The sequence below is a fragment of the Anomaloglossus baeobatrachus genome, chromosome 1 (genome assembly GCF_048569485.1).
Source record: "Anomaloglossus baeobatrachus isolate aAnoBae1 chromosome 1, aAnoBae1.hap1, whole genome shotgun sequence".
Taxonomy (NCBI): Eukaryota; Metazoa; Chordata; class Amphibia; order Anura; family Aromobatidae; genus Anomaloglossus; species Anomaloglossus baeobatrachus.
Window position 1 is genome coordinate 737,426,332 of NC_134353.1, and position 16,189 is coordinate 737,442,520.

The 16,189-nt window shown below is 49.5% G+C and overlaps 1 protein-coding gene across 16 annotated transcripts in view; it reads left to right on the forward strand.

The window, feature by feature from the left end:
* Positions 1-16,189, forward strand: part of NCOR2 (nuclear receptor corepressor 2) — a 601,679-nt gene that overhangs the window by 74,027 nt on the left and 511,463 nt on the right. The gene's annotated exons all lie outside the window — the stretch shown is intronic.

The window sequence follows — 16,189 nt, forward strand, 5'->3', positions numbered from 1 at the left end:
TACGTTTTTTGGTTGCCACAAGTTTTATGCAAAATGCAATAACAGGCGATCAAAACGTAGCATCTGCGCAAAAATGGTACCATTAGAAACGTCCGCTCGAGACGCAAAAAATAAGCCATCACTGAGCCATAGATCCCAAAAAATAAGAACTCTACGGGTTTCCGAAAATGGCGCAAAACGTGCACCACTTTTATTAGACAAACTTGTGAATTTTTTTTAACCCCTTAGATACAAGTAAACCTATACATGTTTGGTGTCTACAAACTCGCACCGACAGGCATCATACCCACACATCAGTTTTACCATATAGTGAATAAAACATCCCAAAAACTATTGTGCAATCACACTTTTTTTGCAATTTTTCCGCATTTGGAATTTTTTTGCTGTTTTCCAGTACACTATATGGTAAAACTTATGGTTTCATTTAAAAGTACAACTCGTCCCGCAAAAAACAAGCCCTCATATGGCAAGATTGACGGAAAAATAAAAAAGTTACGGCTCTCTGAAGAAGGGGAGCAGAAAACAAAAACGCGAAAGTGCCCGGGGGCTGAAGGCGTTAACTACTTTTTGTTCATCACTAAACCAATTTGCATTTTCTGTGGCTTTATGTACAAACATAGTTTGTGCTATTGTGTCTATAGTAAAGGTACGCTATTAAATCTGCTTTTACTTGACATAGTGCAGATATATCGCGCCTTGGAGATCTGGGATGTCGGCGGTAAATATTGGCACTGTCTTGTAGATAAAAAAATGTTTATTTCTCAGAAGACCGCTACTGATGAAATCTTGCCATCTCTTTATTATGACTTCTCTGCATTTTAGTAAAGGTAGTAGTACATTTTCCGAAGTTTTCCCCCCCCAAACCCTGAGGTCCAGACTTGAGATCTCTGTCAATATCATTTATGATGCAGGAAAGTAAATGGTTACAATGTGTTTTGTAGCGTTCAAAATTGTAAGAACTTCTTGATATGCAGACGCTGTAGCAGAATGTGAATCACACCGGGGACACGGAGAAGCTTCTCTGTAATGTATAATGCCAAGTGAGAGCTGGAAATAATTCATTGGATTTCAGCAGCAGAATAGAAAGCTTTACTGCTCACGACAGCGCACCCAGGGGACGCGGCAGAGCGACTGCCAGAGCAAACACTCTGTACCTGTTTAGAGAGCGTCTGTTGACACAAAATACTCTTTATAATATGAAAATCTACGCAGATACAGTTGCTTGCAGGTTGAAGTACTTTGAGTCCGCACACTTCTAAAGACGAGACAAGCTATTGTTTACCCTGGGTGCAGTCAATACATTGCATGCCCTCTGCTGACCTATAGCTTGGGTGAACTAGCCCAGGGTTCAGGGATCTTTGTGACTAAGCAAGTTTGTAAAGAAAGGCGTTGTTTAGAAGGCAGCAGACGTAGCCGACAATATACTAATTCACAATATTAAGTTTTTAATTTGCATGGATAAGTATTTTCATTATTGTATGTACTGTTAGCATTAAGGTCACGTTCGCTTCTGCGTTTTCCATTTATGATCTTCTGAGCACCCAAAACTACGGCAGCACTGGGTTCTTCACCTGATAGATTCTAACAGCCTCCAACAACACAAGAAAAGCTTGCGTTGCACTCAGATCAATGTTACTCAATGAGGGAAAGCAGATGGTTAGCTTTTTTTTATCATACAGATTCTGGATGAGAGAAAAGTTGCAGCATGCTGGGACTGACAGCGAAACACAGGTCACTTGTACCCATACAAGCCTATGGGTGCAAGAGAAACATAGGACTGCACTCGATGGTATCCGAATCCAGTGCAGTGCGATAAACGCATCAACTGACAATGGAGGAGATGGGGAGAGTAATCCCTTCCTCTTCTCTGCAGCGGTGATCTGATCGCAGGATTGGATCACAGTTGCATGACACTCTGCTCAAGCTGGCAGCACAGTAAGGGCCGAGAGTCATTAGCATATTGCATCCGATGACATACCATCATGTGAATCCAGCCTTATACCGACTGTGACAGAGCCTTCAAATCCGACATTAAGGCCTTGTGCGCACGCTGATTTTTTTTTTTTTGGGTGCAATTTGGTGCCCAAATCTGCATGTGAGGCCTATTATGGCAGAAAAGTCAATGAGAATTCTGAAGTGCTTCTTTTTTCCTTTGCAGTTTTGGGTGCAGAAAAAAAGTGGCATGTCAGTTGTTGGTGCGTTTTTTTATTTTGTATTAACCAGCGAAACTGGGTTTAGGAGATGTACAAGGACAGCTCACAATTTCTTTCTGTCATCAGTGTGCATAACCATATTTCTCTATCGTTTCATTGGGGGACACAGGACCATGGGTTATGCTGCTGTCACTAGGAGGCTGACACTAAGTAAACAGAAAAAGTTAGCTCCTCCCCAGCAGTATAACCCCTGAGCCGGAGGCGGGCTCAATCAGTTTTTTGCTTAGTGTCGTAGGAGGCTGATGTGGGCCGTCTGGGCCCCCTTCAGCCACTTGAATTTTTGCGTTATTTTTTTTTCATTTTTTCTCGGCGACGCTCGTCGCTCTCATCTGTGGTAATTTTCTTTTTCTGCAGGTATCTTTTCTCTACCTCAGCTCTCGCAGCCCGTGTGGGTACCGCTCCCCTAGGTCGCAGAGGCTTGAGTTGTCGGGCCCTCTCCCCCGTCCAATTCCACGGTACCACTCCCCGGTTGGCACGCGGGGCTGAATTTTCCTGGGCACCCCTATTCACCCTGCGGTACCACCCCAAAGGGTCGCAAGGGGCATACAGCAGGGACTGGACCTCCGCAGCGCATCTGGAGTTTTTGGATGGGGCCCGCAACGCTGCTACATTTAGGGGCTTCCACCCCAATGGCGTCCAACTTCCCGCCTTCTTCAGCCTGCTTCCAGGTGCCCGCAGCCATTCCTTCGCTGAGCGGAGCACACAGGAGCATGTGCAGAGTCTCAGCCTGCACACTGGACAGCGCGCCGCGGATCAGGTAGGACCCCTACCTTCTCCCCCCCTCGGACGGCTGCAGAAATTGAGGCCCCGGTCTGGGCCTACTCGCCGGACTCCCCCGCTGCGTCCGTGGAGCTCCCTGCCGGCTCCGAGGTCGGGCGGCCCCGCATCGCTGCTGCGCCGCCGCCGCTTGCGGCCGGGTCCGCCGGCGCTGCCCCTGTACCTTTTAACAGCGCCTCCTGAGGTTGGCTCCGCCGGCGCTGCATCTGTCCGCAACGGCACCTCCGCTCGGCCACTGTCCTCGGTCCCCCAGGCCCCGTCCTCGGCGTGCCCAGGCCGCATCCCGCACGGCGCGCCGAGGATCCTCTCCGCCGCCGCCTGCGGTCGGGTCCGCCGGCGCGGCCTCTGCCCGCGACGATCCCTCTGCTTGGGCCCCGTCCTCGGCGTGCCCAGGCCGCATCCCGCACGGCGCGCCGAGGATCCTCCCCGCCGCCGCCTGCGGCCGGGTCCGCCGGCGCGGCCTCTGCCCGCGACGGTGCCTCGGCTTGGGCCCCGTCCTCGGCGTGCCCAGGCCGCATCCCGCACAGCGCGCCGAGGATCCTCTCCGCCGCCGCTGCGGCCGGGTCCGCCGGCGCAGCCTCTGTCCGCCCCGGCACCTCCAAAATTTAGCCCCCGGCTTCGGCCCTGTCCTCGGCGTCCCCAGGCCCGCCTCCCGCACGGCGCTATTGGACGCCGGCCTCTCCGTTCCCGCCCTCCGCCGTGCTCCAGGCATCACTTGGGGGGTGGGGGATATTTTTTTCCCGCTCACAGCGTCCATTTTAAATAAAGAGAGAAAGAAGAAAAAAAAAAAAAAAAAAAAAAAGAGAATGGGAATTTATTCCAGACTACTAGTCTGGGTTTACTGAGGCCTCAGCATCACCTTATTTTTCCAAGGGAGAGACTAAAACACACTTTTCTTAGTGGATATTTTTTATTTTAGGTCGATTTTTATTAAAAATTTTACATACATGAGTTTTTTGCACCTTAACTCCTACAGTACTTTCGGGCACTTGTTTTGTTTCACCTTTTTTATATCGCGCTCCCAGCTCGAGTTTTTAGTTTAGTCCCCTCCGGCGGGTTAATGCCCTGTCTCAGGTCATAGATCCCCTCGCCGCCGTCCCTCGGCTTCGCGCGCATGCGCTGCGTCCCCGGCCAATACTCGGTTATACCTTCCATAGGTCTAGCGCAATCCCCTTGGGGAGGTGAGTCTCGTACCAGGGACCTTTCCTATGCTAGAAGCGGACCCGACAGGTCTCGTCTTTTGTGGCCCCCCTGTTTTCCACCTTATTCCCCAGGTCCAGACTGCTTTTTCTCCGGCAGTCTTCCGACCTCTCGGGTGATGGCCCAGGCTTTCCACCTCTGCTGGACTCCGAGCAGGACCTGGATGTTTTGGCGCATGTCTAAAGGCCTGCTGGAATTGGTGAGTCAGGCCGTAAGGCTACGGACAGCCCCCTTATCTCCATGCACGCAGGTCCCCCTTAAGTCATTTGGAGCGGACCCTGCTCAGACGACATCCAGAGCTCGCTGAGTTACCGCGTGCTCACAGTCAACTGCCATACACGACGTTTACCAGCGGTAAGTCTAGTCATCGTCTTTATTCCCTTCTACAAAAAGGGGTCTCGGTGAGAATGGGCAGGCCACACTGGAGTCGCTGAGTAATCACAGACAACAACCAGACACGGCGTTTACCTGCGGTAAGTCGTGTTATTGTCATTATCATTCCCCCAGAGGGCTCTGGAGAGAGGGGGCATGGCACCTTGCAGACAGGAAGGTGCGGGCCCCTGCGGGTTTTCAGTGGACATCCAGTTCGCCGTGTGACTGCGTGAGCACGGATATTCCTCGGACACAATTTTTACCAGCGGTAAGTTCCTTATATTGTCTTACCCCTTCTCGCAGAGGGCTCCGTGATGAAGGGGCACTCTACCCTGTACTTCACCCGCCTGGGTTCCTCCTGGCTTCTCGTCCCTATCGTGACGCTCCGCAGGGCCTCCACGGTCACTCTACGCAGAGGTCCGCGCTCCACCTATGCCGATCCAGGACTGGTTATCAGCTTCTGTGAGTACCCTCTCTTTACAAAATCTGGTGTCTCCCCGCTACACGGCCTGAGCCTCTAACATCAGAGTACCTACCCGTCGAGAGCTCTGACTCGGGATCAGGAATGCAGATTCGACATCTAGGAAGTCGCTGACTTCCTTTCCGGCTCTCGGGATCGCCCTTTCGGAGATAGGCGAGTCCAGTTTATCCCCTAGGCTACGTCAGGGTAGACTGGCTACGTAAGGGAAGGGTACATCCCTTTCCCGGCATCGGCTCTGATGCACCAGGACTCGTTCCCTCACGTTAGGTTCGTCAGGGAACCTTTATCCCTACAACAGCCATCTCCGCTTTGCGTGGCTGCGGACCGTCCCAGCTTCTAAGAGTGCTTGCAGGGATCACGATCCCTACGCATCCCCAGGCTCTCTCTGCCCAGGAACGACCGGGAGACCCAGAGTCTCCCTTCCAGTACCCTCGCCTTGAGGTTTAGACCATCATCATCACTTTTCGCTACTAGGGTAGCTGAGCTACAGGAAGGAGTCCTCCCAGACCCGGCCCGGTCCATCACTCCTCAGGCACGGTATTCGAGCCGTTCAAGGGTTGCTACTCCTCACGCAGGAGCAGTTTCCCTCCTGGCATAGGGTCCTGCGGCTCTTTGCCTCCCGCTCCCGTTTTTTCCCTTCGGTTTTTTGCTATGCGAGTCCTCGACAGCCTGTGGCGGTGTTAGCGATGGTGCACATACCAGATTTCATCCCGGACTCTCCAACGGAACACACTGAAGAGCGGGGACAGGAAGGCTCCGTCTTCAAGGGTGACCGGCCAATTTCCTCCTAGATGACCAATCTTCCTAATCATCCCTGGGAAGATTCCCTTTCCTCCTCTGGAGCTTGTTATCAACCGTCACCAGTCTCCCGTACTAGAGTATGCTACCACACCATTCCTCGGCACGGTCCCGAGGGACACCCCTAGAGTGTCGTCTCCCCTTCAGCATTCCGGACTCGGAGCCATTCGGTTAGCCCGGTTACAATTTCTTCTCTGGGTTGTATTGTCCAGTCAGGTTCCAGTCGGACCATGCCACAGCAGTGATGCGCATCATCCACCAGGAAGACGCAAAGAGCGTCATGGCAAGTGAAGAGGCCAAGAGGTTCTTGCTCTGGGACAGGCTCTTTCATTCGCTAATCTCGGCAGCACATCCCGAGCGTGGCCGATTTCCGCGGTACGATAGGTCTCGCGTAGGTAAAGGGACTCCAACAGGGATATCAACAGCCAGATCTCTGGCGAAGGAAGACCTACAGTCGTGACTTTTTGGCCTTCCGATCCAACTCTCAAGTCAATGGTGCGTCGAGTACGCCACCTGCTCTGGACTAGAGGACGACGCCCAAGCCCGGTCGTGTTGCCTGTTCAGGCTCTCGTGCATCTTCCCGCTGCGTTCCATGTTCTCGAGGGTTCTCAAGAAGGACCTAGGCAGGCGATAGCTCGGGAGTGACCCAGGCGAGCATAGCTTCGCATAACTTACTCATCTCCTCGCAGATGCCCCGTGGCTTCTTCCAGACCGCCAGATTCTTCCGTGTCGGGGCCTCTCTAGTCTACCAGGACTCAGGAGTCCCAGGTTCCATGGCCTCACCAGTGGATCCCGGGTGCTGGCTCGGTCAGGTCTGTGAACAAGATGATGGCAAACATTGAGGAGGGCATGGAATCCAGTTCCCTCGAAGATTTATTTCCACGTGGAAAGAGCTCCCCCGGTGGTGTGAGGACCGCATCTTCAGAGACTTTTCACTTTCCGTCAATCAGGGCCTTCGCTCAGAGAAACGTCCATCTGGCTCGGCGTTTTTCATCGTTCACTAGAAAAGTGGGACCATAATCCAGTGATGAGTTTGCTCAAGGTACCCCTTTTTTCCCTGCTCCCACCTGTTTTGATAGGTGGGCTCCTGGTGGCCATCTGGTTGTTATAGACGGCATCAGGGCGGACAGCCCTCTCGTAGTCTTTTCTCCCCCTTTTTCCGCTCCGCCAGCAGGATAAGGGGGGGGTTCCAGCCAGAACCCTTCGTTTCTGTCCGAGACACCTCGGCTTTCCTTCCAGAAGAGGTCTTTAGGTTTCGTTTTTGTCGGTTCTAGGCTCCCCTCTCAGCCTGAAAGAGGCATAGTTCGTTCTAGGGCTGGTACGAGCCCTCAGTCTTTCGTGTCGGCAGGACACCATTTTTTTGTCGGTTACACCGACTGTCAGTCCATCCTTCCGCCCTTTCCCAAGAAGCATAGGCCGGCGCAAAGGGCCTGAATATCACATGGATCCTTTCCTCCATATGTGAAGACTATCGCATGAAGGTCGGACTTCCGCCGCGGTCTACCGAGCAAGGGGCACCCTTGCACGATTGGGCTCCGGACGTCGGTCAACCAGGTCCTCTGGTCCACCACCCGATCTAGTCGGCGTACCTTTGCTAGTTTCTAACAGGTTCTCACTCAAGCTTCGACAGAGGCCAGTCTTGGTGCAAGGTTTGCGGGTGGCAGTGGCACACCTGTAACAGCGTAGGCGCTTGTAGGTCCGGGTCAGCCCGGCAAGGGGAAGCGACTTCCTTCCTATCTCCGGTGATGGTTTTCTTCCCACCCAGGGACTGCTTTTGGACGTCCCATGGTCCTGTGTCCCCCAATGAAACGATAGAGAAAGTAGGATTTTTGTGTACTCACCGTAAAATCTCTTTCTCTTAGTCTTCATTGGGGGACACAGCACCCACCCTGCTTGTGTTTTTTCGTTATATATGACATGCCTGTTTCCCCAGTGCCCACATTCCCAGGTCACTGGTCACACGACTGTTCGTCATAGTTTTTTACCTTGTTTTTATCCAGGATTGTTTGGCTCTCCTCCTACTGCTTGTGCACTAAACTGATTGAGCCCGCCTCCGGCTCAGGGGTTATACTGCTGGGGAGGAGCTAACTTTTTCTGTTTACTTAGTGTCAGCCTCCTAGTGACAGCAGCATAACCCATGGTCCTGTGTCCCCCAATGAAGACTAAGAGAAAGAGATTTTACGGTGAGTACACAAAAATCCTACTATTCACTGCCGACGCGTTTCTGGCGGCAGAGAATATATGCGCACACATGAGACAAGTGCATCCGCTTTCTGGCAGAACCTATGACGCTGAATGGGATACAGCAAATATAAATACCAAAACTCCCCTGAGTGAAGGTGGTAACGAAACGCGACGGGAGTGAATATATGGATCTGCACACTGTGTGATGACAGACAGCAGACAGCAAATTTTATTCCTAGGAGCAGGAGGCAGATGGCGACTATGAAAGTGAAAGGTCGACCATGATGGAAAATCCTGTGTTTGGGATCATTAGATGAGCCTACTTTCTGGTGAGACCTTTCCATATCCTGTACAGGGATGATCATTTTTGAGAAATGATATCTGGTGGTTCTAAATCAGGGGTCTCAAACTCGGCTGGGTGTATGGGCCGCACACAGGAAAAAAATAATTTGAGGGGCCGCATTCCTTTCAGGACAAAGTGACATTGGTAGTGGTACCATTTTTTCTTTCTATACAACCTTGAATCACTGTTTTTGAACATTTTTCATTTGTCCATTATAACAAAGGTGTAGTGTGTGTATATGTATGTATATATATACATACATACATACATACACACACACTTTTTTTTACATTTTTTCCCCTTTTTGTAAGTAATACAGTTTTACAATAACCACCGCATAGTAATTTTGGCCAACATCTTGTAGTAATGTGCCCCATCTTGTTTCCCATTCTGTAAAAATGTGTGCATCCTTGTCCCCTTGTAGCAATGTGCCTCAGCTAACACACACACACATCCCCCCCCACCCTGTGCAGCCTCAGCCAATACACATCCCCCCCCCACCCTGTGCAGCCTCAGCCAATACACATCCCCCCCCCCACCCTGTGCAGCCTCAGCCAATACACATCCCCCCCCCACCCTGTGCAGCCTCAGCCAATACACATCCCCCCCCCACCCTGTGCAGCCTCAGCCAATACACATCCCCCCCCCACCCTGTGCAGCCTCAGCCAATACACATCCCCCCCACCCTGTGCAGCCTCAGCCAATACACATCCCCCCCACCCTGTGCAGCCTCAGCTAACACACACGAAAACATTCTTCTCACCTGCTGTCAGCGGCATGCAGGCACGTGGACTCGGTGAAGCCTCAGCTACCACACACACACAGTGCAGCCTCAGCCAGCAACAGAACCACACACACGGCATGAGACACAGACAGACACACACACACACACACACACACACAGAGACTGCAGCCTCAGCCAGCAACACGAAAACATTCTTCTCACCTGCTGTCAGCGGCACGCAGGCACGTGGACCAGGTAATGATCACAGCTGCTGTCATCGCTGAACGTTCGGCCGGCGCGTGCAGAGCAGTTCTCACTGCACAACAGCCACTGGCCAATCACAGGCAAGCATCTGAGGTCATATGCAGCAGGTGCTTGCCTCTGATTGGCAGGCGGCTGTCATTGCGTTCTGCAGCGAGAACTTCACTGTGCGCGGCAAACACAAAACTGTAGGCTGAAATAAATAACTGACAGCTGCGGCCCCTGCACCGGTCGCCATCTTTACCAGGTCCACGGGCCTGCGGGCCGCAAGAAGCCACCTGAAGGGCCGCATGCGGCCCGCGGGCCGCGTGTTTGAGACCCCTGTTCTAAATGATACATACTTAGTCTCACTATTTGTCCCTGACATAAATCCTGGTTTTCCTTTTGGGGAGCGGTTCCCCTCGTGGGCCACTGTGGATAGTTTAAGATTGTTGTTATTAATTGAAAATAACATTCTGGGATAGGTTTCTATTGTGCATCACATGGGTGCTGGGCCAGTTTGGTCTTTGTGGCCCAGCAGCATGTGTTTGTGTTTTATTGTTCATGGTTTTATGTGTCGATCTGCCACTTTTAAGCTAAGTTTTAGGAGTACTTTTTCATATTATGAGCTGTCCTTGTACATCTCCTAAACCCAGTTTCGCTGGTTCTTAGTTTAAAGGGAACCTGTCATCAGAAATTTTGCACTAAACCTAAAAGATTCCCCCTCTGCAGCTCCTGGCTGCATTCTAGCAAGGTTCCTGTTCTTGTGCCCCCTTTCTGACCAAAATAAAGACTTTATAAAGTGGTACCTTTTTTGTATTCAGATCTTGATAATGGTAGACGGGGGCGGGCTCTCTGGTGTCCGTTAGTCTGCCTCCTGTAGCTTTAGGCCATCCCCAACACGCAATTTCAAAGAGGTGACATGAGGTAAGCTGGCCATCGCTTGTGCAGAACAGTAGAGGTGGCGGTGAAAGCGCGAGCACGAGATTATGGGCGGGTACTTGCTGATGAAAATACCAGCGCCGCCCATAATCTTGCGCATGCACCATGCCCCTCTCGCGGGACTGTGCAATGTGCACAGTGTGACCGCTGGTGACGTGTTGCGCATGCGCGAGATTATGGGCGGCGCTGTGATTTTCATCAGCAAGTACCTGCCCATAATCTCGTGCTCGCGCTTTCACCGCCACCTCCACCATTCTGCACAAGCGATGGCCAGCTTACCTCATGTCACCTCTTTGAAATTGCGCGTTGGGGATGGCCTAAAGCGACAGGAGGCAGACTAACGGACACCAGAGAGCCCGCCCCCGTGTACCATTATCAAGATCTGAATACAAAAAGGTACCACTTTATAAAGTCTTTATTTTGGTCAGAAAGGGGGCACAAGAACAGTAACATTGTAAGAATGCAGCCCAGGAGCTGCAGAGGGGGAATCTTTTAGGTTAAGGGCAAAATTTCTGATGACAGGTTCCCTTTAAATCTGTGGGTTATAGATTCAGCATATCATAAGGTATCCAGCTGTTCATTATTACCTTTGTTTTGGATCCCTTCCAGCCATTGATTTTAGCAAAAATAAACGCATGTCACAAAATCGCACAAAAAAAGCATTTTTTTTTTTTTTTATTTGTGCGTTTTCCTGCCACAAGGTGCAGATTTTGGTGCAGAAATACTGTGTGCTTTCTAAAACCACTTGTTCCACAAGTGGCGAGATCCTGTTTTGCAGCATTTCACAAGCTGCTTTACGACACCATCACTGACGGCCTTTTAATGAGCGAACGGTGAACAATATTTTTCCTGCTACGTAGAAAATAAGGGCAATAGCTCTCTAATAACCTGGAAAAAAACATTTGGGCTTGGACAGGTCTTAAACCATGAAAAAGGCAATTCAAAGAGGTACAGAAAATTTCCATGCAGAACGAAATGTTCCACAGTAACATGAAGCACTGCGAGCTCTTGATAATATTCCAGCAAAAAACGTAACGTCTTGAAATGTTCGGCTGTATAAAGATCATAATATAAAAGGAAGTTCCAATGATTATCCTTCGGTACATAAGTGGGAAGTGTAAGTTCTCTTTTTAGTGTGGGTTACTTCCTGATTTAATGGCTCTTGAGCAGAAAAAATGTCTGAGCCTGTGACCGAATTAGACTTGCTTCGCGAGCGCACAGATGTCAGGAGTCTCACAACGGAAGTCTATGCCGCTATGAAAGTGGAGAGGAACGCTTCACTGGAGACTTTCGGTGATCAATTCTACTTCAGCCTAACCGAGAAGAAGGCAAAATATCTCTTTTTATAGAGCATTTCTACCTCAAGAGGTAAAAAACAAAATACGGGTATAAGTAGAATTGGTTCCTTCAGACAACGCATAAATAGGTACTTTGCCAGTATATCTGGTTCTGATCACAAAAATCCTTTTTTTTAATTTTTTTTATTTTTTTTTTACTAGGGTGACCACTTAAAAGGAACCTGTCAGGTGCAATATGCAGTGAGAACCACGAGCAGTTCTGGGTGCATATTGCTAATTCCTGCCTAACCGTCCCTGTATACACTAGAAATACTTTTTCTAAAGATCCCTTTATCTATGCTAAAGATCCTTAATGATATGCTAATGAGCACAGGGAGTAGTCGCAAGGGCGTTATTTACCTCAACTAGTCCGCCATCTTAGCATGTTAGTACGCCCACAGGGACGTGCTAACATGCTATTCAATGCAGCATCCCCAGAGGAGAGGTGACTCGTGTACCTGTGTTCGCTGCGAATGCTGATCTGAATGCTGGGCACTTCCGGTCAATACTTTTTCTAAAGTATGTAGGCTACGAGATACAGGGACAGTTAGGCAGAGATTAGAAATATGCACCCAGAACTGCTCGTGGGTCTAGGTGCATTATATTGGACCTGACAGGTTCCCCTTAAACTAGCAGTTCTGGGTGCATATTACGAATTCCTGCCTAACCATCTCTGCATCTGGTAGCATAGATAAAGTGATTGTTAAAAAAAAGTATGCTAATGAGCGCAGGGACTAGTCCCAAGGCCTTTGCTTCCCTTGCTTGTCGGCCCCATTAGCATGTTAATACATCCCTGTGGGTGTGCTAACATGCTAATGAATGTGCAGCGTCGCAGATGATCTCACTCACCTCTCCGCTGCCATCGCCACCCGATGCTGGATTTCAGCTCAGTGCGCATGACCCCGGAGTTCGGGTCATGTGCACTACTTCAGTTTGAAGCCGGGATATGTACACCCGGCTTCATAGTGCACATGACCGAAACTCCAGGGTCATGTGCACTGAGCTGAAATCCAGTGTCGGGCGACAGTTGAGTGAGATCATCCTTCGATGCTGCGTATTCATTAGGATGTTAGCATTCCCACAGGGACGTACTAACATGCTAATGGGGCTGACTAGCAAGGGAAGCAGCGCCCTTGGGACTAGTCCCTGGCCTCATTAGCATACGGTAACAGAGCTTTAGAAATACTTTTTCTAAAGATCTCTTTATCTATGCTATTGTATACAGGGACGGTTAGGCAGGGACTAGCAATATGCACCCAGAACTGCTCGTGGTTCTGGGTGCGTATTCGACCTGACAGGTTCCCTTTAAACTTCATGGGTTGCTTTTGATTTGAGACAACTCTTTTTAAAGAAGAGCCTTAATTAAGAACAAACCACATCTCTATTAGTAAGGGACAATTCATCCAAAATGAGGATTTGATGGGTGAAATTTAAAAAGGACCGATTTTTTTAGCTGACCGATGACAGATAATCATTTGAAAAGAAGTTGCTAGAGAGATCATTAAGCACCTGATGTCGTCCATGACGTGTGCTTCCTTTGAATAACTGTAATAGCTAATATGGACTCAAATGTGTGTGACTATCAGGAAAATTATCTTTGGTGCTCCATAAAAGAAAAATGTAAGCTTTTTTTTTTTTCTTTTTTAAAAAAAGGGGTTATATATATATTACAGTACCTACCAAAAGTTTGGACACACCTCATTCAAAGAGTGTTCTTTATTTTCAGGACTCTGAAAATTGTAGATTCACATTGACGGCATCAAAACTATGAATTAACACATGTGGAATGAAATACTTAGTGTGAACCAACTGAAAATATGTCTTATATTCTAGGTTTTTCAAAGTAGCCACCTTTTTGCTTTCATTACTGCTTTGCACACTCTTGGCATTCTCTTGATGAGCTTCAAGAGGTAGTCACCGGAAATGGTCTTCCAACAGTCTTGAAGGAGTTCCCAGAGATGCTTAGCACTTGTTGGCCCTTTTGCCTTCACTCTGCGGTCCAGCTCATCCCAAACCATCTCGATTTGGGTTCAGGTCTGGTGACTGTGGAGACCAGGTTATCTGGTGTTGCACCCCATCACTCTCCTTCTTAGTCAAATAGCCCTTACACAGCCTGGAGGTGTGTTTGGGGTCATTGTCCTGTTGAAAAATAAATGATGGTCCAACTAAACGCAAACCGGATGGAATAGCACGCCGCTGCAAGATGCCGTGGTAGCCATGCTGATTTAGTATGCCTTCAATTTTGAATAAATCCACAACAGTGTCACCAGCAAAGCACCCCCACACCATCACACCTCCTCCTCCATGCTTCACGGTGGGAGCCAGCCATGTAGAGTTAATCTGTTCACCTTTTCTACAAAGACACGATGGTTGGATCCAAAGATCTCAAATTTGGACTCATCAGAACAAAGCACAGATTTCCACTGGTCTAATGTCCATTCCTTGTGTTTTTTAGCCCAAACAAGTCTCTTCTGCTTGTTGCCTGTCCTTAGCAGTGTTTTTTTCTAGCAGCTATTTTACCATGAAGGCCTGCTGCACAAAGTCTCCTCTTAACAGTTGTTCTAGAGATGAGGTGTGTCCAATTTTTGGTCTGTACTGTATATACTCATATATCGATTATTTTATTTAGAGGTTAAACACTATAAAATTAAAATGGCTGCTGCCTTGTTTCACTAAAAGAAACTTGGCCTAGAATGTTGGCCAGTTGCCTGTGAGCATGTGCAGAAGACGCTCCGCCCTCCTTCATATGTGGAAGGATATGCTCCACTAATACTGCTGCAGATGCTGAGGTAAGAGGCTGCCCACCACATCTTTCTGCATAACAATATGGCTGTGTGCACACGTTGCGTATTTTACCGCGGAAACGCTGCGTTTAGAACCGCAGCGTTTCAGTGGCAAATTGCATGCGTTCAGCTTTCTCAGCAAAGTGTATGGGAAAGCTGAAAAATCAGTGCACATGCTGCGTTTCTAAACGCAGCGTTTTGGATGCCAAAAATCGGTGGGGAAAGAAAAGCAGCATGTCACTTCTCTTGTGCGTTGTGGCTGCGTTCTCTCCCCCATTGAATCAATGATGCGGGTCAGAACGCAGCTACACCGCATGGAGCTGCTTTTTTGTTGCGGTCCGCGGCCTTTGTCGGCACGCCAGAACGCAGGCATTTACCTGGAAGTGAGGTCAAGAGGCTTCCTGTTGACCTCACTTCCTGGCAAAGTCCAGGAAAGCCCCCGGTGTCACCAAAGTGCCCGCCCCGACCCCCGACCCCCCCCCCCCCCCTCCCGAAAATCCAACATGGCCGCGCGCACAGTAGCGCACCGGCCGCCCTGCTCCTATGATTTCTGTCGCATGTGCAATAACACATGCGACAGAAAAATGCCCCCCAGGCCCTGCCCGGTCACCCCCTATTCCCCCGGTATTCCCACTTACGTGTCCGGTCGCAGCGCTGATTCCCCGTGGCCTCCTCCTCCTCCTTCACAGCAGACGCCGGCCGGTCACATGTGCAGAGCAGCTGACAGCCAGCACTGTGTTCAGAGAGCTGTGCTGGCTGCTCGGCACTCTGCAGCTGTGACCCGGGGAGAGTGGGTGCAGATTTTTGGCACCCACTCTCCTCAAATGGAGGGTCTGCCCTCCTAGAAAATGGGGGATACGTTCCCTGAGCGTGCCCCCATATTCTAGAAGGTCCAGAGGCGACGTGGGACGTCCATATGGATTTCTGCGGACCCATTTTTTTTCAATTTTTTTGATTAAATTGGAGAACAAGGGAATGATTTGGGGAGTGTTTTTTTCTAATAAAATTTTTTTTTTCTTTTTTTTTGCTTTTGTTTACTGTCAATTAGTTATGTCGGGTATCTAATAGACACCATGACATCACTAATTGCTGGGCTTGATGCCAGGTGACATTACACATCTGGTATCAACCCCATTTATTACCCCGTTTGCCAACGCACCAGGGCGCGGGATGAGTTGGGGCGAAGCGCCAGGATTGGCGCATCTAATGGATGCGCCACTTCTGGGGCGGCTGCGGCCTGCTATTTTTAGGCTGGGAAGAGTCCAATAACCATGGCTGTTCCCACCCTGAGAATACCAGACCCCAGCTGTCAGCTTCACCTTGGCTGGTGATCTAATTTGGGGGGACCCCACGTTATTTTTTTTTTTATTCTTTATTTATAAATAAAAAAAAAAAGCCTGGGGAGCCCTCCAAATTGATCACCAGCCAAGATGAAGCTGCCAGCTGTGGTTTGCAGGCTACAGCTGTCTGCTTTACCCTGACTGGCTATCAAAAATAGGGGGGACCCCACGCCATTTTTTTCATTTTTTTTTATTTTTTTTTTTTATTGGATAAATACTAAGCTAGGCACCCTTTAGTGCCACATGAAAGGTACTAAAGGTGCCAGCTTAGAATATGCAGGCGGGGGTGGGACGTTCTATATATTTGACATCCCTTCATCCATTGACGCTTTTTAGGCTGTGTGTCCACAATCAGGGTTTGCAGCGTTATGGGCGCTGAGTGTTTTCCCTGCGTCCATAACGCTGCGTTGTGCAGTAGAAACACAGTGGAAGGATTTTTGGAGATCCCATGCCCA